The 22500-nt window shown below is 41.4% G+C and overlaps 1 protein-coding gene and 2 pseudogenes across 1 annotated transcript in view; 2 read left to right on the forward strand and 1 right to left on the reverse strand.

The window, feature by feature from the left end:
* Window positions 1-22500, forward strand: part of LOC138031401 (uncharacterized) — a 70083-nt gene that overhangs the window by 42902 nt on the left and 4681 nt on the right. The gene's annotated exons all lie outside the window — the stretch shown is intronic.
* On the reverse strand, window positions 4252-7887 carry LOC138033280 (uncharacterized; annotated as a pseudogene).
* LOC138033281 (uncharacterized) lies at window positions 11235-13541 on the forward strand (annotated as a pseudogene).

Below are 22500 nucleotides of genomic sequence, written 5' to 3' on the forward strand. Positions count from 1 at the left end.
AAATGCCTGACAATAAGGCAAGATATGAGTTTCTTGGCCACCAAACAACCCAGTGTTAGACCGTATAACGTTGTTTGCAAGTTTTTCCGGTGGTTGATTGAGTAATGAAGGTGAGGTGTCCAGCGAATCTCCTTTCACAACTGTACTCGCCTGTTTAAACAGTTTTCCCTTGCCCAGCAAGGTCTTGTGCTCTTATGGAGTAATTCATTAAGGAAACGGCATACGAGGAGACATTGTCTCTGAAACACTATAACGGAAAACATTCTTTCCGAGATGTTTTCACATGAACATGCACACACATAATAACATCTCTTTTTTTTCTGACAGACTTCAAAGTCCTTTTGCCTTTGCGACAAATGTTTACAGAGCGCGCAAATGGGGAAACATAAGGGAAAAGTGTTTTCCACAACAATGCTTCTGAACCAATCCCCAATGAGGGAGTAGAATTGCTGGAGTGATAGTTTTGTTGATTATCATACGAGGAATATCACAAATCCGTATTGAAATATTGAATTAGAACCCATCGTACGGAGACAGGGCCTTTTCCTTTGCTGCACCTAAACTCTGGAACGAAAGACCGATTTTTCTAAAAAAGCATATAATGTTTAATTTTTTGATAATTTAGAATAGGATTTATTGTAATATTTTTATAAATAAGACTGCAAATAGGTTTTTAATTTATTCACATTTTATTACCAGTGGGATCTTTTTAATTTTTTTAATATTATGAATTGTAAAGCGCTTTGGTCAATTAGAGGAGTTAGTGCTATATAAATTATGTTAAATTAAATTAAATTAAATCGTTATCATTGGAATACGGGGTTACATACCACAGTAAAGCAAGAAATGTTTGAAGTTGTTGAAAGATCCGAAGATTATCAAAGCACCAGTATTTGCGCACTGGTCTTAGGCTGGTTGACACGTGTAAGACACAAGGAAAGGGCTAGAGACAAAATATCGCAAGATGTGTGTCATACAAAAGTACGAACAGCACAACTACACAAGCATTAAGTGCAAGCACGGGGTGCCATATTTTGTGTTATTACGCCGCTTGGGCAATAGTGCACGACAAGACCATAAGCACTAATGCTGGTCTCCTTGAGATTATGGGTCATTTGAATTCCGTGCGCTGAAGCCTTGATTTTGTTCTACAGTTTTTCTTTTTTTCAGCTACTTTGATAAGCTGCAATGATGAAGTGTGATGGTCTCCTTTTTTCTTAAATATTTCGGCTGCTGTGCATTTTCATTTTTGGAGTACATTCAACGTTCAAATTAGAGTCACCCTTCACTTTAAACCATACTTGTTCTTTCTGGTCGAAAAGATAGAAGCTACAAGCTAAAATGGTAAAGACAGGAGTTGAATGAGCGTTGGCATAAAAATCCATTAAAGTAACCAGAGTTAGTCAATCTAATGATAATCCAATTGGAGTCACTTTGCCTTCCCTTTCGACTTCCTCAGTGTTTTCGCCATTTTAAGCACTTTGTCAGTTAAGCACTGTTTAATCTTTGTTTCCTCGTCCTCGTCTTCTGTTCCTGATATCAGCCCAAGTTGCAGTGATCTTTCATCGCTTTTCACCCTCTGCCAGGCAACTTCCTTCTTGATGACACCGTTGTCGATTAGATCCCTTGTCAAGGAAATGAGATGATCTGTCTGCTCCTCTGTGAACTCCCTCCAGAACCCGGATGATTCAACAGAAACAGATCCGGAGGTTGGTGTGGAGCTGAATGGAGGAACCTCATAACTTTGCCATAGCATGTCTCTTCTTCGCAAGGAGGCAATTTAGTTTTCATGTCTTCTTCTCTCATCCTACAGAGCATAATAATATTTTCTTTATTTTGGGCTCTTTAATAGCTCCTGTCTTGAGGTCTTGTTTGAAAAGCTGCCTCAGTTGCTCCGTTTCCTCTGCTGTCCATTGTTTATCCGCGGCTGGCTTGTCATTCTCTGCTTCATTCTGTGCCTGGTGAATATTTGCATAGTTCACGGAAACAAATTTACTGACTGCTCTGCGACCCAAATCGGTTTCTCCAACTTTGTCTTGGACGCAATAGTAGTTGGCTTGTGTCTGCGTTTTGTGCTGTGCCAGGGCAGCGAGATGGTCTTTTTCGTCGGGCACATAAACATGCATGGCTGTGGCAAGTGACTTCCTACGTATTGTCACAGATATTCTTCCTTCCGTCACAATGCCTTCCCTCTGAAAAGTTCTCCACAGCCATGTTGATACCTGTGAAGCAGGTCAGGGGCACTCCGTTACTGGAAACAAACCGCTGCTTAACTTCTGGATCAGATTCAATAAACTGGCCTCGCACAGTTCTCACATACATGTCCATCAGCTTATATAAATCATCGTAGACCCAAACAATGCAGGACCATAATTCTCAGCTGTTCTGTGTTCCTCAACCAGCATTCTCCATCGAGCAAGGTCTTCTTCTGTTCCCGGGTAAAACACTGCTTCCTTGAATTCACTTACGATCAAATTTGCTGCTACCCCACTTCTTCCGCTGTTGTCAATGAGAAGTCGAGTTATCAGCTGATCGCGAACCTCGCAGTGTGTCTGGTCGTTTACAACTCTTCTAACTTCCGCGCCTCGATTTGTTTCTACTGATGTGGCAAGCAGCTCTTTCACAGTCTTTATGCGCTGCCCACCGTGGCACACTTTATAGAAGTTTCTTGAAGTCTTCGTCGTATTTTTGGAGCTTTCTCTTTAACACCTTCTTCTCTTGTGTGGCTGACCACGAGGTCATGAGATCTTGACGCGCATTTAGGGTGTCTACACTTACATCTGCCATGTCGGCTTTACGTTCTTGCATCAGAAATTTATAAAAGAGGCGTAAACTCATCAAATAAGATCGAACAGTGCCAGGCTGACATTCTCCACAGCATACGATAGCCAAGTCTTCAAGAGATTTACTCCATCTTTTCCGGGCTGCAGGAGCAGGTATACTGACGTTTTATTCTCTTGAACATCATTGGTTCCCGTTTCTTTCATTTTCAACCTTTTTATCACACTTTCCACTTGTGACTTGTATTGCTGGGCCATTTTATCGCTACGATAACCTCCATCTACATCAATCAACCACTTATAAAAGTCACCCAGTAATTCCCCAGTGACTTCATCGTTGTTGCCAGCTTGGGACCCATTCTGTGTTTGAAACATCATCGTCATCACTTTGATCTCCATCAAGAACATCTCGGAAAATGTATTCAATATCACCACTGGCTTCATAAAGGCGCATTAGTGTTTCACTTGACTCTTGGGGAGTTTTGAAAACGTGGCCCTCAGATAGGCGACCGTCTTTGAAATCTTTTACAGCATCACACCAATCTGGTTCGTGGCCAAAGAAGGATCCTTCATCGATATTGCCTTCTCCAACTACCTCAACTAGTTCCATTATCAGCCCCTTTCCTTCTTTAAGCAGGGAAGATGACTCTCTGTCTGATTGACTGGACACGTCTGAACCAGCGTTTCCATCGTAAAGATAATCAGGATCTGCATTGCAGTCATCACTATCGGAAATTACAACAACATCTTGTTGAACTAAATCTTAATTTTCTTCAATACTATCTTCGCTACCATCCCTATCTTCTTCGGACTCTCCTCTGCTGTTATCTTCTCTATTCCCATCAGCACTTTCCCGACCACAGTCATTCTTTCTGCTTTCCTCGTAATTCTTGTTACACATTCCTGTCAACAGCTGTGTGTAGTCTTCATCGTAATCTCTGATTGTTTTCCCCCTCCTTGGTTTAGCTTTGTCGAGAGCTCTTTCCTCTACTTCCAAATTCTTCATCCACACCTTGTTAGCCAGACTCTCGTATTCTTCATCACTGTCAACTTCATTCTTCATCCTTCTGGGTTTGGCTTTTTAGGCTTAATACTCTTTGCTCTTCTCAATTATATTTTGTGCCCTTCTTGTCAGCTCTTTATAATTGTCATCTTTGTACTCGGGGATGTACTGCATTCCATCCTCTCAACTTCTGTATTATGTTGTCTTCTATATTGTGTTGTGTTCCTGGGCAAGACACTTCACTGTCACAGTGCCTCTCTCCACCCAGATGTTTAAATGGGTCCCTGCAGAATGTTGGGGGTAACCCTGTGATGGACTAGCAACTCATCCAGGGGGGAGTAGAAATAATCCTAGTCGCTTCATGCTTTGGAAACCCGAGATAAGCGCCAGCCTGATGGGCAGTCTGGCTCGTAAGCAGAGACTTTGCAATGCTTAAAATACCTGCATTATTATTATGCAAGGCGTTAGCTACAAAATAGTACTCACTGTTGGGCGTTCAGAATAGCCAGCATCACAAAGAAGAGAAATGAATGATGCATCGTTACCCAATTCTTGCATGCCTGCCTCGTCAGAATCCATCAGCTAAGTAATTCAGTGATGGAGTATGTAAGAAATAAATGTTAACTTTGGTGTTTTTAAAATACTTATTTCACAATGCTTCTCTTCTTATATGAACTGTATCTCTAGTCTAAGGAATAGCGGGAGGAGCTTCCGAGACCTTTCTTCTAAAGACGTTTATACACGGATTTTGTGAGACTAAACCCTGTTCAACTGGGAATTTGCTTTGCATCATTTGCTAAAAATTAACCGCAATTATGGTGAATGGCACACTAAGCTGCCTGGCCAGTCTTCCATTGCAATTCTACAGGAGGTTTGCAGTTTTCTTTCCTTCTGCACAAGCTTGCAATCGTTTTATCAAAATTGATAACAGGAATTCTCAAGTACCTTTTTAATCAGCTGTGCCACTTCGATGTCTCTGACATCACTTAGATTACAATAGCCAACAGCTTTGGCTATGTCGCCAGTCGCTATGTACCAGTAAGCTGCTGGGGAGAGGAAAGGGAACCCGATGCCACACTGAACAATTGAGTGGGCAATCATTTTTCCCACTAGTCAGTATACCAGAGTATACTATGGTGGCAGAATACTTGGGCATGAGCCGTCCATCTGGCCCTTCAAAGAGGACAAGGTTGAGACCACCGTCTGCCTTTGCAACATCATCAAAGATACGAGTATAAAATTCTCTCTTCGGACCACCCACATCAACAGCCGGTTGATTCCGGAACTGAACTATTACTGGACTAAGAGGATCAAACTTAGTACTTTTGTAGATGGGCAAAGCATCAAGAATAACTGTATTTTCATCCACAGTTACTCTGATGGCTGGCCCAGTAAGCTGCTTGACTAGCCTTGCTATTATGTCAGATAAATCATCCATATCTGTGGAAAATACAGTAACCTCAAATAAGTAAAAAAAAAACCTATTATTAAAATACAGTCTACTTGCTTATTAAAACTATTTAATAGATCTTGGAAAAAGACTTTTTGCACCTTACAATGTACTCTAGAATTCAAATTATTCTCCTTACAGCAATGGTTGCATCTAATTAGCTGGAGGGGGCTTAATATTTGCTTTTGATTTTGCAAACTTAACACACAAGAAAACTAAAGAAGACGTAGGAAGTTGTAAGATTTTTTTTTCTTTTCCATTATTTTACCATTTACCCGTAATGTCGTCTGGTGGTTTTAAGTCATCTCCCCAAACCATCAAGTGTTCGACTTGGTCATCCACCATAGCTCCTATTTCAAAGCAATAGTAGACGTGCTTGTGACAACATGCATTTAGGCTCACAGTCTCAACCGGAACAGCAACATACAGTTGAGAAAGCTATACTGTTTTGTGGTAGAGGAAGGCAAATAAAGACATGACATGCATTGCACTTGAAAAGGAAAATTTTGCTCTTAAATATATTTAAAGGGGAAAGTGACCTGTTTCGTTTCCCTGGAGCAAAAATTCTGCCGCCTGATTGGGGTCTCCTCCACAGGACTCCAAAGCTTGTTCAATGTGGTTCCTGGCAGTATCTGGAAACAACTGCCTCAGGTAATCTAAAGGATCTCCTGAGAAATTGAAAGTAAGGTACAGTATTAACTGAAAACATGAATTTGTTTTGTTTAAATAAAGTTAGATTCTGTAAGTTCCTGTTCACAATTTTTTGTAAACTTCTAATACTGTCTTTCTAGGAAAAATACCAAACCCTCAGAGTGATTGCACATGTTATGCAGTGAGGACTGTGTAAAGTGTTTGGGAAAGATCAAGAATCACATGATATACCTCGGTCACTGTTGCCTTCTGTTGACCCTGTAAATGAGGGTGTACAGTACTGCTCAATCCCTTCAGTCCTACTTTAACAAAACAAGGACAAATGTTTCCTCATTAAATAAGAATCAGGGAGTCACTGGATATTGGAACTACCGGTACATTGTAAAAGTACCTGTGTAGGAAGCCACAAATTCACACCCTTAGAGAAACACTTGCACAGCATTGATTTAGACAAGACAAACTAAACCAGGTTACGGAAGGGTTGTTTCAGTTACTTAATGTCAATACTAAACTCCAACTTGTGAACAAACTAAAACAGGCTTACATACATAAATACATATACACTTTATTCATGCTCAAAAATTCAAGAACATAAGTTATAGAAATTTTTTTTAAAAAATTAACTTGGCCTGTTTTCAAGATTTTCCAAACATGAATAAAGAAAACATACCTTTTCTCTTTTCTAGCAGTACCACTCCCCCCACCATTGCAATGAAGGTGATGGTCACTAATGGCTGACATTGCAAAACTGTCACTGCAATTAATGCATGCTACCATTGGGCCAGTGTTTGTTCCAAGATGTGTTGATCCATTTAGGCCTGAGCTCGCAAATATCCAGGCTAGGTGTCACAAATTGTTACCATTATTTTTGTTGTACAGGCCTACAAAACTTATACAAAGGGTGCAACATTTGACTTATGAGGGGGGCTGGGTGATTTGATATAGGCATTCATGTTCTTTTTAACCCTTCCAGGCAAATGGATTTTTTTGTCCTCAGGATGGGTGTCTGAATGAGGTTACATACTTTTTTGAAGCTCACCAAACATCTGTGAAATTCACTAGCCGTGTTTATGTGTGTGTATGATTATTGTTGATGCATCTGTCCTGTTATTGACAATGAATATCGTCATAACATTGTCCAGATAGTAGTCTGCGGATCCACTCAGCTATTGCCACGTGATCCACAGCTACTTTACAATGTTATGACAAAAGTCGTGATGAATAACAGGACAGACGCATGAAAAAGTGACATCAATTTTTAAATGTCTTACCTCGCTTCTCTCGGAATTTGATGAACTTGAAGCAGACTCCCCAATTAGGACGATGTCCTTTTGAAGTGGGCGAAGAAAACCTTTTGCCTGGCCAAGGACACTCCTAAGATAATCAACGGAAAAGCCACTTGCTGGCATCGGTATTTTTAACAATTCTTTTCCGCGACCCTCGGAATTCCGGAGAAGCTGGTAGCCGCTTGCCAGGTGTGGAAATGTACTGATGATGGCTTCATGTACTTGAGCCCCGTTGCCATCACGAGGGAATTCTATACGCTTCTCTCCCAGGTTGTTTAGCGCTAACACAACCCGTTGGCTTGTTGTAGGTGGATATGTTTGGTTGCTGTAAGCCAAGCATACAAAGGATCTGCTCCACGTGAGGCCTCGCTGGTGGAGATGGTACGGGATGCTAGAGTTTGATCGACCTCTACCTCTACCTCTACCTCTGGCAATGGTACCACGGCTTCTGATATTGCCAGCAGCCGGAGGCCTGTATCCAAATAACCTGGTGTGCTCTGAAGCAGCGGACAAAGCGATCGGTGCACTGTTTGCGGACGAATTTGAAATATTTGCATTGCCACTTGCAGCAACAGCAGCAACAACTGAGCTTGTCGCAGACAAACTTGAAGCCAGAGAATTCGTCGATGAGAGTGAGGCAACTCTTCCCAAATGTTCGGCCGTCTGAATCAGACGATCCGCTGCTTCTCTCAAGATATTTTGTGGGGAATCAGACATATTAACGTTTGACCTTGTGGTGATCTTAGTGATGTCAGACGAAAGTAGGCGCGAAACATTATACATGAAATTGTAGGATCCAGGCCTACGCGGAGGAGACGCCTGGTAGAATCGAGAAGTCAGAAAACGCGCATTTGCAGATTTTGCAAATCAGAATGTCGGCTCAGCAGGGAGATTTGATTATAAACTGAATTGCTTGTGAGGTGTCATTATAGGATATTTAGTTGAGATGTTTAAAGTAAGTAATACGACATTGGTTAACTAATTACATTAAAACTCAGAACATGCCGGACTTAAAATTCGAGAGAAGTCAGGAAACGTGGAGAATTTTGTGCAAAGGTCAAAATATGGCGGATGTTATGATTTTAGTATTCAGGAAAAGCGGAATGTATTGTTTCGGAGGTCAAAAGAGATGTGTATTGTCCAATTTCAAAGACAGGAAATGACGGACATTTTTCTTAGCAGGTAAGAAAAGGTGGAAAAGTTAGTTTTTAATTTTGACCCTGAAAACGCGCCATAGAAAAGTAGTGATTGCTTCGCGTGCATGATCATATGGCGGTCTGCAGCAGAAATGGTTACGTAATTGGATGCGAAGTCAAGGGCACGTTTGAGCAGATCTTCTGTTATCGAAGGATAGAATTCCACAACGTCGAAGCTTATAAAAGCAGAATCACGTTCATTTGGTAAGTTCTTGAACCATTGTAACACAGAGGACGTGTTTTTCCACTGGTTTACATTTGTGTCAGCCACTAGCTTCTGGTTAATGTCATCTAGGATTTGTTTCCTTATCTTGCCAATCTCTTGTTTGGATGGGTTGATTAATCGGAACGTGGGCTTGTTTACAAAATTATCTTTATGGTCTTTGAGAGTAATGAACGCTTCTTTTTGAGCCGTTACTTCGACCTGGTCATCAATTTTAAGCCTCTTGGTGATCGCTTTTGCTTCTGTGTCAATTGTCTTCAGTTGGTTCCCGTCAGCTTTTTTGCATGCTTTGGTTATGTTGTCGTTTAGGTTGTCATTTGTTGGTCTACGAAACAGAACTGTATTAAAATCCATATGTACTCATATTGAGTACATATCATGATGATATTACCGCTCCTTATCTGTAGAGCACTCTTCTGGAATCAACAGTGAACATCACTTGATTTGATATATATATTTAACAATTATTCCTCGAGCCCAAATGGACTCTGAGTCAATAGCCTATGAGGCCGAAGGCCAAATGGGCTATTGGTGTTTTAGTAAAATCCAACTAGTTGGTCAAAAAAATATCAAGACAAAACATCTTTCGCTAGTTAAAGCTAGACTTTAATTGTTGTTTTGGTTTTCAAAGCCGGCGCTTTTCGCTACTAGTGGGCTATAACAGATAGCCTACTAGTAGCTCAACCAATCAGAACGCAGCATTGATTATAGACCACTAGTTGGATTTTACTATATATATATATATGTGTGTGTGCGTGTGTGTGTGTGTGTGTGTGTAGTTTGTTTATTACCAATTGCAGCCCAAAGGCTGGATTACAGGTACAGCGCAACACCATGATTAAGAATACCATATGCATAACGAAACGTTACAAAATCTTTAAACCTATTACTATTAACAATAACCTTGCGTTGAAGCTGGTGCCTTAGATTGTATTTTGATTCATTATTAACCAACAACCCCCTTACATATGGGAAGCAGTAGGTTACCAGATTTAACACTATTCATGAATTTGATGCACGACTCAGCCCTACAAGCTTCCAATGGCGCAAGGCCAGACTGACAGAGTGCTACCAGGTACTATACTCCATGAACAATAATTGACAATGCACGCTTTTTATTTCTTTCTATATGTAAGAATTGAATTGCGGGTAGATTTGAAAATACAGGTGACATGTATTCTACAACAGAACGAATGACTGCGCAATTTATGTTTACCATGTCTGGCGCACTAACACCTGATGGCCTAAGAGCCCTTAGTATATATAACTTTTTGTTGGCTTTCTTCAGGATGTAGTCGACGTGAGTGTCCCATGTCAAGTTGCGCGAGATATACACTCCAAGCAACTTGAAGGACGTGATGCGCTCCATGATTGCATTCCCAACAACAATGGGACGCAGCACACAACTATTATACTGCAGAAAGTCAACACTCATTTCCTTACATTTACACGGATTAAGGGTCATATTGTTAGTGACAGCGTACTGGCTTATGTCTTGAACAATAAAATTAAGAACTGATGGTGAGTTCCTAGGAACTATTTATACAAACTAACTGCAGACAGTACTGTTTCGGCCTTCTGGGCCTCATCAGTGCAGTGCTGATGTCTGGGATGGGGATTAAGCTTATAAAGCCACCCCAAATGTCCCACACATGTGGTACATCTAAGCCGTGCCAGAGTGCTCAAACTAGCGAGCTAGTGAGCATGCGCAACTGCTAGCGGCAATGACTCATCTTAGTAGAGTGCTCAATTTGGACATGAAAGCAAATGCTTTGTAATGCCAAAGAGCTATATCTAACTGCAGCCAGTACTGTTTCGGCCTTCTGGGCCTCATCAGTGCAGTGCTGATGTCTGGGATGGGGATTAAGCTTATAAAGCCACCCCAAATGTCCCACACGTGTGGTACATCCAAGCCATGCCAGAGTGCTCAAAGTATATATTATATAAATGAATAATTAGGACACGATTATACTTTAGCCTCTGATTTCCATACAGATCTGTTTCGTGCAGGACGTTTCATTTGTTCTGCACTCATCAGTGTATAACCAAGAGTGATTTTATTTATTGAAGTATACAGCTTTTGAGTCATACATGACTGTTCGTGTTGCACGTTTGTCTTTGAAATCCCAATAAACAGTTTTCCGTTTTAACAATTAGCAATATCCCAAAAGTGTTTTTAGTTTCAGTAATTTTTCCATAAAGTGGATATTACAATAAATATTTGTTTCTTTTTTCTCTCCCTTTTCCTCTGTGGCTGAAGATTTTGCTGTATCATATGTCTTGTCCCATTGTATGTCGAAAAAAACGCAAATTAAAGTGTTCTGTGAGGTGTTTATATGCAGACCATTTATATTCAATTGTTATGGATAGCGGCATACATTTTACAATTTAAGAAATACCTCAGTTTTTTAAAAAGATATTTACACAGAATCTTTACTCAGCTTCAGTTTGTCATGTTTCCTTTTGTGCACACTTTAATATTCAACTCTGTACTTTGTAATTCAAACTGAAGATGACAGAAGATGCTGTTGAAACATGTTTTTTTAAAAACATTGTGTTGTTTCTTAAAATTATATACAATTCAAATCATTTCCTTAGGTAATCTTGTGCTTGTTAGCCCAAGCGAGGCTGGACTTGGTGGATCCATGAAATTTGTGTTCCGGTGTAATGGATGCTGGAAAGAAGAAATAAATTACCAAAGCAGTAGACTTGCTACAGAGTGAATGCGTCAGTTGCTGTCCTTTGCCCTGTCTTTTAGCCTTTCGCATTAGTGGTCAGGGATATGCTTCATGCAGAAGAACGTTAGGCAAGGGATTAGGGTTGGTAGTGGTTTCAGAGAAACCATTTTTAGAAGTTGTGGATGTGGCACTCCCTAAAATAAAAGAGATCCTGGATGAGCTCTGTAAAGATGCAAAACTTCAGATGAAGAGTATCTCAAGTGACCAGTTGGGTAGTTGGGTAGTTGGGAGTGGGCTGTAACAGCCTGTGATGGTTGTTGGCAACTTATGGGCCATTTTAGCCAAAATTGTACTTTTATCATAAAAAAATTACATAATGGGTGATCTTTTGTATTATGGGCACCTTTCAATGAGGGGGGCAGGGGACTGCCAAGGGTCATTTGTCACAATTGCTATGGGCCAAAGCTAAGGAGGAGGGGTTAAAGGTAGAAGTAAATTGGCAAGACGCTGATTCCTCTTCAGGAAAGGGGTTCCGGTATTCATTTAACAATGAGCTACAGTCCAAGATTATGTTATGTGGAGGGCATGTAGGGAGAGCTCATGGGAAAAAGCTTCAAGAGTTTCAAGGCATGTCAACCTTTACTTCTGCATTCATTGCCATACATAAAGAGAAGTTTCCTGACGTTAAATCTGTGAAGTGGTGTTGTATCGGTAAAAACCATGTATATGTAGCAACAAGAAACGAGCCAGTGTGTGGGTGTATAGGCCCTGGATTTATACAAAGCACGAAACAAAATCATTATTGTGCCCTGGTGCATGCTGGGAAGGATCCTGAAAAGTACAGAGAAACCATGCTTGCCTTGGGGAGATACATGAGTGGGAGGGTGGTTCTTGCTCATTGCATCCCTTGACCAAATGTAGTGACAAGGAATGTAAACCAGACGAACAGGGGTTTTATGGGGAATACAAAATCTGGGGTGCCTTACCACTCACTTCATGCATTGACGTGTGACTTCCATGCAATTGAATGTACAGCAAGGGCCAATGAGGCAGAGAGAGTTATTGATCCTCGTTTGGGGATGGGTCGCTCAAATTTGCCTGAATCCAGATTTAGTGTACTTGCGAAGTTCTGGGCTAAAGACATCAACCTTCACCAGAAACATTACCAGGCGTCAACAAACCTTGGGCTTATTCAAGCAAGCATGACTTGGTGCTATAAGAATCGAGGTCCAGAATACCAATGGATTGTAGACTTGTATTCTCGACTGGGTCTTCCACTACTTGATGGAATCCAGCAAATGGTATGAATTTCTACTGGATCTCTTACAAAGTTTCATAGTCGCTGTTTCTTTTGCGGCATAATGTTCATTACTTTGTCATATCATCGTTGCAGTGTGAAAATGACAACAGAGAACGGATGAAAAGGCTAGAGAGAGAAAAAACAGAACACGGGAAGGCAAAACGTGTTCAACAAAAGGTTAACAGGACAGAGGAACAGACACTAAGGTAGAAAATTATTGTTTCACAGTCAGGGTTCGTATGCGTCTTGAAAATCCTTTTAAAATTTAAAAATTTTGAGCGTACATTTTCAAGGCCTTGAAAGTCCTTGAAAATCTTTGCTCTTAATTCCTGGTCCTGAAAGTCCTTGAAACTTGTTCTGACCCACTATTTTTAATCTTTGAAAACTTCAGTAAAAATACCGATCAGCCACTCAAGTCATGTCATATAAACGCGATAAGCTGCTGGGTCGACAATGGTTACCAGTGCCTTTGCATTATTTTCATGGATGTATGTTATGGAAAATGAGCAAGCATTGTAGTCAGACTATTTCCATGGGTAAATTCGTCGACGTAAATAAGACAGGTCTTTGAAATTTCACAATCTGTCCCTTGAAAGTCCTTAAATTTTTGGTCTGAAAAAGTGTATGAGCCCTGCATATTGTCCTTCATGTCCAGCTCGCATTGAAAACCAAACTGGAGTTACTTCATAAGCCCTAGTATGATTTCTCTTAGGAAAAAGTTTGTAAGGAACTGTCAGATCAGGCACTCATATGGGGACGAGGAAGATGATGTCAGAAACGAAGAAACAGCAACCCTTCTTACAGAGGCAGCCATTACAGATGGATTTGCACAACCAGCACCATCTGTGGATTCAGTTGCTGCACCAGAAGGAGCTGAAGTTGTTGTAGATGGCAGAGCATGCAAGTGGTGTGGCAGTAAAACCCGTTTGAGGAGAAACCACAAGGATTGTACAGCCAACACCAAAAGGAACTAAGGAATTTTAAACAATTAAAGGCTCTTTCCATTTTGATTATTATAAGTCAAAACGCTAGTGATTTTTTTAAATTTTCCCTCAATGCTTAGTTGACCGCCCTTTGTCCATTTAAAATTAATTGATAACAATAGCAATATATATTTCAAGAAATATTTCAGCTCATGTTCCTCCAACATATTCAATCTTCCCAGTAAAACAACATGAGTCATTTACCTAGAACGATATTGATTATTCAGTTGGGGTGTTTTTTAAATCGGCGAGTTGGATCCCCTTATTAAATAGTTTTGTTATTTCCGCAGTATTGTACATAATCTTATTATTTGCTTTCGTCCATCATCATCAATACCATAATGATCATAATCCAATTGCTCTCTTTGTGTTACATTGTCAGACATGGCAACATAACCAGAATTCCGCATTCGCAAAATCCTTTCAACCCACAACTGCCGGGGAGAGAAGTTGCTTTCTATTGTCTCTGGATGGTTGTTCCACTGGTCAATACATTCATCAATTGCCTTATTGATTAATGGAAGGTATACCAAGTGAAGACAGTATAGATGCACCTCACCAGTAGTCTCGAGAATTGTTTTCTGTTCCAGAAAAAGAAAAATGTTTAAAAATCGGCTAAGAATCACTGGGTTGACATCACGCCACAGCCTTTCTATGCGCTGATTGTGTACTGATGTGCCAGTTATTTGGCTTCCCCTGTTTAAACCTCTAGATTGAAGCATGAATCTAGCAACTTCAATGTTCTCCATACCACAGTCACTACGGACTCTAGTCGGCAAATTGTCGCACCGAACAGCGGTTTGAAATAGTTGAAGCACAGTGGATGCCTTGTTATCAGTTGCTGCACGCAAGTATACAACCATTTGGAGTAACCACCTAATGCCTAATGTATCACAGATCTGTATGGCTGTACGAGCTTATGATCGCCATCAATGTGCCTAATGAAAAATCATACAATTCAACTTACATTGTATGTTATTAATGTAGTACCTATTTACATGTATAATAAACTGGATTAGTATGGTAATTTTGCATCATTGTTAAGACCTCACTCTAACTGTAACCAGCATGCAAATAATTTTTTCCTATGGTGTATTAGGGAATGTAACAAACTCCCCCGTAATAAAGTGAATAACAAGGATACTAATCAATTTAAGTCTGCTGTGCGCGACCTTCTTTCTGAACAAGGACAGTGGTTTTGATATGACTTTATTTTAGGAAATTTTAGTTTTATAAATTATTGTACGATCATTAGCATCTATTCACCGAAGTGGAGGTGAATACTTGTTTTAGTATACATGAAAACAGTGAGATAATATAGTACAATACGATGATCTCAACTCATTTATTCCTGCAAAATTGCTAAGAGGTGAATAAGACAATATCCGGAGTTTGAGTAGCCAATCAGCATGTGCATTCAACACCATCCACTGTTTTAGTCGATACTACCAGCAGTAATATTTTTATCCAGTATAATGATGTAGGATATCTTTTAAACGGGAATCCCGAACCATCGAGTTTGGATTCGAGTTCGAGTTAGAGTTCAAGTTCGAGTTGGACTTCGAGTTAGGGTTCGAGTTGGAGTTCGAGTTAAAGTTGACTATAAAAATAAACCCCCCTCCCCCCAAAAAGAAATAGAGGGGTAGGGTAGGGTAGGTCCCGCAAAACCAGAGCCCGCCGAGATACTTACATTTTTCGAAGGACCGCTTGTGCTTATGGGAGGGCACAAACCAACGATAGTATGACAAGGAATATTTTTCCTTGAAATGTAAATGCTAACCATGATCCATGATGCTAACCAACGATCTCTCATGAAGAGAAAGGATTTGAATCAAAGCAGTGTCCATTTCTGTTAAGAAAGTGCAAGTGGCATGACGCGTGACGCGTGACACTAACCTTGTCCACGTCCAGTTATCTTTTGCCAAATCACACATTTCCTAGATGGCAAACGATGGTAAGATCATAGGCGCTGTTGTTGGTCATCCTGTATTTAACAATGGAAAGGTGCGTTTGATTTTCTTCATGAAGACTTGCATTTGAAATTTTTTTTTGAAATGTAAATTAGCACTGAAACATGCCTATGTTTTCAGGGATGAAACAATCATTGAGATATCTTCATCACCAGAGAGGGATGGCGATAATGCACGTGGCGATACAATGTATATATATTAATGCTCTATATTTTAATGTGTCAGCAATTTTATTACTTAAACCACATGAAAAAAAAAAAAGAAAAATCCCAATATTGCCCCGAATTCCTGTTCTTCGCCCAGCTTATACATCTCTTTGCTTATTAACATTAATATTAAATAACAATTATACATTATTATCAATTATATACTTGCGTTTTAATTATTAACTTGAAGCGCAACTCGAAGTCCAACTCGAAGTCCAACTCGAACTCGAATCCAAACTCGATGATACCTTACTCCCCCTTTAAACTGATGTGATGCAGTTTTCTGTTTTATCGGTCAATAAAGTAAACATTATGCTTGAGCATTCAAGATAACTGGACTTAGTGGTTATGGGACAACCACAGAAGAGCATAGAGCGTTGCAATGAAAATGCGACCCTAGCCATATCTGTTGAAACACTCAAGAAATGTGGGGCTTTAAACGAAATGTTCAATGGCAATTCAAAATATTGGGGGGAACTTGCAGGGGCTCAACTCTGCGAGAGGCAAAACCTCTAAAAACAAGTGAACAGTAAATCATGTAAAGTTCACTCATTCTTCCTGGCTGTAATCAAGTCACCAAGCTTACTTTTAGCCCACCAAAATTTACCTGCACATTAAACTTACCATAGAGCATTAGGGCATGGCACACTGTAAGCTTGCGAATGATGTGTCGTGCTGCCCTCAATGTGCAAATGACTGGATCTACCCTTCTTAACGACTCTTCTATGAATACGGAGCCCTCTGTTCCTCAATCTGCCCTGCACTAAACGTCTGCCAGAACTTGGTGTAGTTCTCAGTATATGTCAAGCTCTTCATCGGATATGTCATTAAATTCCACATCTCGCCCAATGGACAACCCAAACTCAAGTCTACAGCAACGAATGGTTTGCTCTGAAATACCAAGGATCCTGGCAAGATCAGCCCCTCAGGACGCTGACTCTCCATGTAAAGTTTCCAACTGATCTTGAGCAAGTGCTAACCATGGTCTTCCAATGCCCTCGTTCCTCGCTGTCGAAACAATAGCCGGAGCAGCCAACCCCTCAAATGAGTCAATATCCCTCTCGGCTTCTTCTGCAGTTCCTTTGAAGTGGCATCATAGCTCGTTCAAGATGCCAAGTAATTGGTGTAAGTGACCGTTTAAACAAATTTCTTGTCCATATGATTCTTCTATTCTTTAAGTTAGAACACTTTTAAGTGTTTAACTAACTTTAAAAAGTTCTTTCGTATTCTTCCAGTCTACAAACAAAGAACTCCAAAGAATCAAACTGAGTGGCTGTTAAGTTTCGTTGCTGTTGTGCTCTCTTAATTATAACACTTAATTCACCGAAAAACCTTTCTGTATCTGGGAGCCAAATTGCAGCTCCAGCAGACGCCATTTTGTATTTACTCCCTAAAATTTTCGCGGGGCCTTGGTATCAAATCACTTCACTTCCTGTCTTGTAAAATCACTTCCGCTTCCTCATCCTTTATCAAATACGGTACACCTTTTATATCGATCATCTTTTAGTTGTATTGGGCATCTTTTATTTATATCGGACATCTTTTAGTTGTATCAAACATTCTTTAGTTGTATTGGTCATCTTTTATTCATATCAGACATCTTTGGTTATGGATTTATGGCACATAACATTCATGTATGCACCATAACATTTGGTCCAATAAAACCAAAATGGCAGTGTGTGAGGTGCTAAACGGAGAACAGGAAGGTCTGCCATAAGTTGCGTCTCAGCCTTGTGCGCCATTTCACGGCAGAACCCACACTTAAATTTCACGGACTTGCATAGCTCGTTAGCTTTTAAGATCCAAATTTTCCTCTTTGTCTTGCCTGTGGTGGCTGCTACACTGGAGTGTCCGTACTGATGAGCCTGTCTTGTTACCAGTAAGGAAATCCAGTGGTCACTTGGAAGAAGGGCAGGGTGCCTCATTTCGTATGACACGACACCTTCATCCACTCTTCCTCCCAACTCTGATGATTCCGTTTTGGTCTCTGAACGGGCTGAGCGATTTGAATTTGCCCCTATCCAGTCTGCTGTAAAGGGTTGCCTGTGCTTGGTTTGTCTAGTAAATTTCTGCTTGCTGAAGCTTCTCAGGGGTCAGCAGTCCTTCCTTTCCATGCTGGTTGTATTTTCTCAATCGTATCTTTTCTGCTACCCTGCGTATTTGTGCCGTCACAGGGATCAGTTTTCTCCAGCTTGAGAACTTGCGTGGATCAATACCATTGCTAGCTTTATTTGCTGTGACTGCGGTCAGTATCTGCATCTGACGGCGTTCCATGTCTACATTCGGAGCTGGCGGGGATGTCGTAATCGGCCATTGACTTTCTGGTTGGTACAAGAACTCTGGGCCATGCTTTCATCTGCCTTGTAAACCATTAATGGCTCGCTACAGGTCCTCAGCTACATTGTCTTGACTGGGGATATGCTTCCACTGGTTTGGATCTGTGTTACTTTGATTTCTCCCACTCTCAAGGAGACGAACGGCTTAAAGCTGCGTGACGGACTTTGAATCCAGGCGAAGGTGATAGTACTATCGGTAAAGAACTTAACATCTTTAAACTGTATCCTAGATTCCTCCTGAATGGATTTGGCTAGGCGACTTGCGAAAACGGCTGCTTGTAGCTCCAAGCTCGGAATTGTCAGCTGCTTCAGCGGGGATACTCGAGACTTTGCTGCGATAAACTTGACTGCGTAGGTGTTGTCATTCTTTATCTGGCGTGCATAGGCACATGCTCCAAGCGCATCTTGTGATGCGTCAGCAAAAACGCATAACATTGGCCGTTCCACAGCATGGACTATTGTTAAACATCTTTCGAAGAACACATTGTCTAGTTCCTTAATTTCCTGGAAGAGTGAAATCCAGGTTTCCTGAACTGCTAGTGGTATCTTGTCATCCCAGTCCAGCCCCAGCTGCCACAGTCTTTGCATTCCTATCTTTGTTCTGACAAAGAATGCTGCTGCAAATCCAGTCGGATTGTAAATGTGAGCGACTTGACTCAGGATCATTCTTTTGGTCATCTTTTGCTTCACTAGGTCTGCTGCCACTCTAAAGTAAACTTGTCTGTTTCAAAATTCCACAGGGTGCCCAGGACCTTCTCCTCATCTCCTTTGAACATGTTAGTTTCTTTCTCTACATCACCGTTCACTTTCTCTTTGTTAGAAATCCAATCTTTAACTTTAAATCCTCCCGTGTTCAAAACAGTGTCTATGTCATTTGTTAATTTCCGAGCTTCCTTTTCTCTATCTAAAGACTCACAGATGTCATCCATGTACGTGTTGTTCGTGAGCACTTCGGCTGCTTCTGGGTAGCTTGCCTTGTTCTCTTGGGCTGTTTTTCTTAGAGCTATTTGCGCCATGGCGGGTGCGGGCCTATCCCCAAATGTCAAAACTGTTTTGACATAAGTGTCAGGTTCTCTGTCTGGTTCCATATTCCTCCAGAGATAGCGGTGTACGTGTTGATCTCTTTCGGGAATGAGGATCCGATGATACATCTTGGAGATGTTTCCCAGGACTGCAACTTCCTTCTCGCGAAATCTCAAGACAACTACAAATATACCGTTTAAAAGGTCAGGACCTTTTTTCCAGTAATCGTTCAGAACATGTCCTTGGAATTTAGAGGATGAATTGAAAACAATTCGAACAGGTGTGCTCTTCTTGTCTGGCCTTAGTACAGCATGATGTGGGATGTAATGAACAGGAGCATTATACTTGTCTTGTTCTTCCTTTGACAGCTTTGGCGCAAATTCATTCTTTCCATTTCCTCCATCTGTTTGCAGTAAGCTTCAGCTTGTTCAGGATTTCTTTTCAGGCGCCGTTCTGTTGACTCCAGGCGTTTTATTGCAGGGCCTCTGTTGTCTGGTAGTAGGTTAGGGTCTTCCTTCCAAGGGTAAGGGATCATCCATTGTTTTTCAACTTTGAAACACGACTCCTCTATGAGCTTAGCTTCTCTTTCTGTTTGGGTCAGTTTGTCAGCATTGCAGACGGTTTCACGGCCACGCCCAGAGTTTCGGTTGTCCAAAAGTCTGTTGAGTCTATTGGCGAGGTGTACTTGACGTGCAATATGCTGGTTACGTCACTGATCTGCTCTGGCTTTCCTCCAAAAACCATCCATCCAAGTGGAGACTTGCGAGCTAGCAGGTGGTCCACTTGTCTTGTCTCACCAGCATGCATATGTGCCTGATCAATGCCGATTAACAGATCAACGTGTCCTTTGCCACGGCGAAATCTGGTGTTTGGTAGGCTAAGAACCTCCGGCAAGTGCGAGGTTTTCACTGCTGGAATGTCGTCACTGATGCTGTGAATGCCGATTGCTTTAACGGTAAAACACTTGTTGTTGTCAATACAAGTTAGCTGAACATTGTACCCCTTTGTTTTCATTGTTTCGTCCTCGCCGCCATTTTTAGTAATGGTTATGGACAAATCTTTTCCCTTCAAACCAAGAGTTTCAGCGGTTTCCTGTCGGATGAGACTTACTTGGGCCCCCGAGTCAAGAAGCATGTTTCCGCATTTAAAGAGACTGTTAGCATTGCCGATGTTGGCAGATAAAACGGGAAGAATTGCTTCACTGGGGCTGGCTGTGGTGGCGAAGCTAATCCTCACGGGATTGCTTTTTGTGTAGGAGTTGGTGGTGGTGTTGTGGACACCGCGTTCCATTCTCCAGCTTTGTGCACTGTTTTTTGCGCTTGCAGTTATCCATAGTGTGTCCTCTGCTGGCCCTTTTCAAGCAGCTGAAACACAGGTGATTTGCCTTTGCAGTTGCGATCCGTTCGTCAACAGTGAGGGATATGAATTTCGGGCATTGATGAGGTCAGTGTGATGATAACACTGATGCTGACGTTGCTAGTTTGACTGAGGTTAAACGCAGATTGGCGGTTTTAGCGAATTCCCAGAAGCCCACAGTGGACTCAGCCTTGGAGCAACTTCAAATGTTCATCAGAGCTCCTTCTTTTAGCAAGGAGACGGCTTTAGATTATTTGATTAGCCTAAAGGTTGTTGCCAAGGAAACAAGCCACCAGAAGTCTGGTTAGTACAGTGCAGTTCTTCGAGCCATGCAGGAGGAAACCTTTGGTTCCAATTATCAGTTCAAGCGGTATCTCGATCGTTGCGGGGTGACAGAGATGGTGAAACGGTTCTTGACTCAATGGCTAAAGTTGAGAAGGCAATGAAGGCTTCAACACCCGTCCCTTCCAGGGGAAGGGTAGGGGGCGTGGCAAAAAGGGCTTTTCTAGGTGCTCTGCTTGTGGGCAGATAGGGCATTATCAGAATTTCTGTCCATATAAGGGTGCCCCGGCATGTAAGAGAGGGAAGTTCATTCCAGGTTTACAGGACCAGTCCAAAATTAATTGACATTGCCATGTATTGTCAGGTGTATTGAACAATGGAAAGGACTTCGAATTAATTATCAGATTTTATATCGTTAATATGTAAGTTGTCAAATAAATAAGTACTTGTTATAACCTGGTCTTTGCCCCTTGAGTGCCTATACACGAGGCAACTTCAGTGAAGTTGTGGTTGCTTTATTTATTTTGGGCAGATTTCATTGTAATTACATGATGAAGTGTTTAGCTATCGTTTGGCTGATAGGAACGATACTCAGCGGGTTTATGTAATATCTCTACCGTCTACTCCCGGGGGGGGGGGGGGTACTCCCTTATATGGGCTATATAGGTATGAGCAGCCCCAAAGGGAAGGGTTTTTCAGCCGTTTTGGTCACAAATAGGCTATCGATTTTGGCCAATTTTCCGCCATTTTGGTCATAAATAGGGTATCCATTTTTGCACTCTAGTCTTGAATTCGTTTTTTATTTAGAAGCTACTTCTTTATCATGTAACCTACCTGATAAAAGCAAATAAACATTGCCTTTAACATTGGTGTGAACTAGGGAAATAATTATAAGGCAGGTCTGCACCAGGGTATTGATTTAAGGGTCAGGTCATAAATAGGGTAGGGAAAATCGCAGATTTTGGTCACAAATAGGGTAAAGGTTTTGGGAAGCGGGCCGCACAGCCCTACCCAATTTTTCTGGGTATCTCTTAAAACGTCGACAGTCTTCTCTCCAACTCTGCCTTTTACAACTGGCATCTTACTTCTTACTCCACTTAAGGGTTCAACACAGGCATTACTTAGCAACGGAACTTTCTTGCCACAGGCTAACAGAAGCTGATCATTTTGGATACACAATTTGACTTCCTCGGGGGTAGTGTTAAGATCTGGTGACTTAACCAAACAGCCAGCACTAACTTGACCACGTTGCACAGGCTTACCATCTTTACCTTGACCTCCTGACTTCCGTCCACCTGATCGACAGTTCCTCGCCTCATGACCTTGCTTGCCACATAGAAGACACTTTCTTGCTAGAGCTGGGCAGTTAATTGCTTTGTGTCCGCGGGACATTTGTAACACTGGAGAGCTGTTGTGTCACTCTGTGCGTTCTTTTTTTCTTCCGCCTTGAACTGTACTAACGGATTCTTGGTCGCAGAGCTCAACAAGTGCTTTCCATGAGCTTGCAAGTATTGATCGACTGGTCAAGCGTTTCCGGGGCTCTTTCAGGAAGGTGAATAGCTAACTCTTTTGGACAAGAGTCAATAAACTGTTCTTCCACAATTAGATCTTTTAGGCCTTCAAAAGAACGTTCAGTATGTGACAGTCCCAACCACCGCAACAAGTATCTCTCCAGTCGCACTATAAACTGTTCTGGGCTCTCATCAACTTCCGGCTTTGATGCTCTAACTTTACGGCGATATCCATCCTCCGTAAGGTCATATCTCTTCATCAAAGC

Source organism: Montipora capricornis, chromosome 14 (genome assembly GCF_036669925.1).
Source record: "Montipora capricornis isolate CH-2021 chromosome 14, ASM3666992v2, whole genome shotgun sequence".
Classification (NCBI taxonomy): domain Eukaryota; kingdom Metazoa; phylum Cnidaria; class Anthozoa; order Scleractinia; family Acroporidae; genus Montipora; species Montipora capricornis.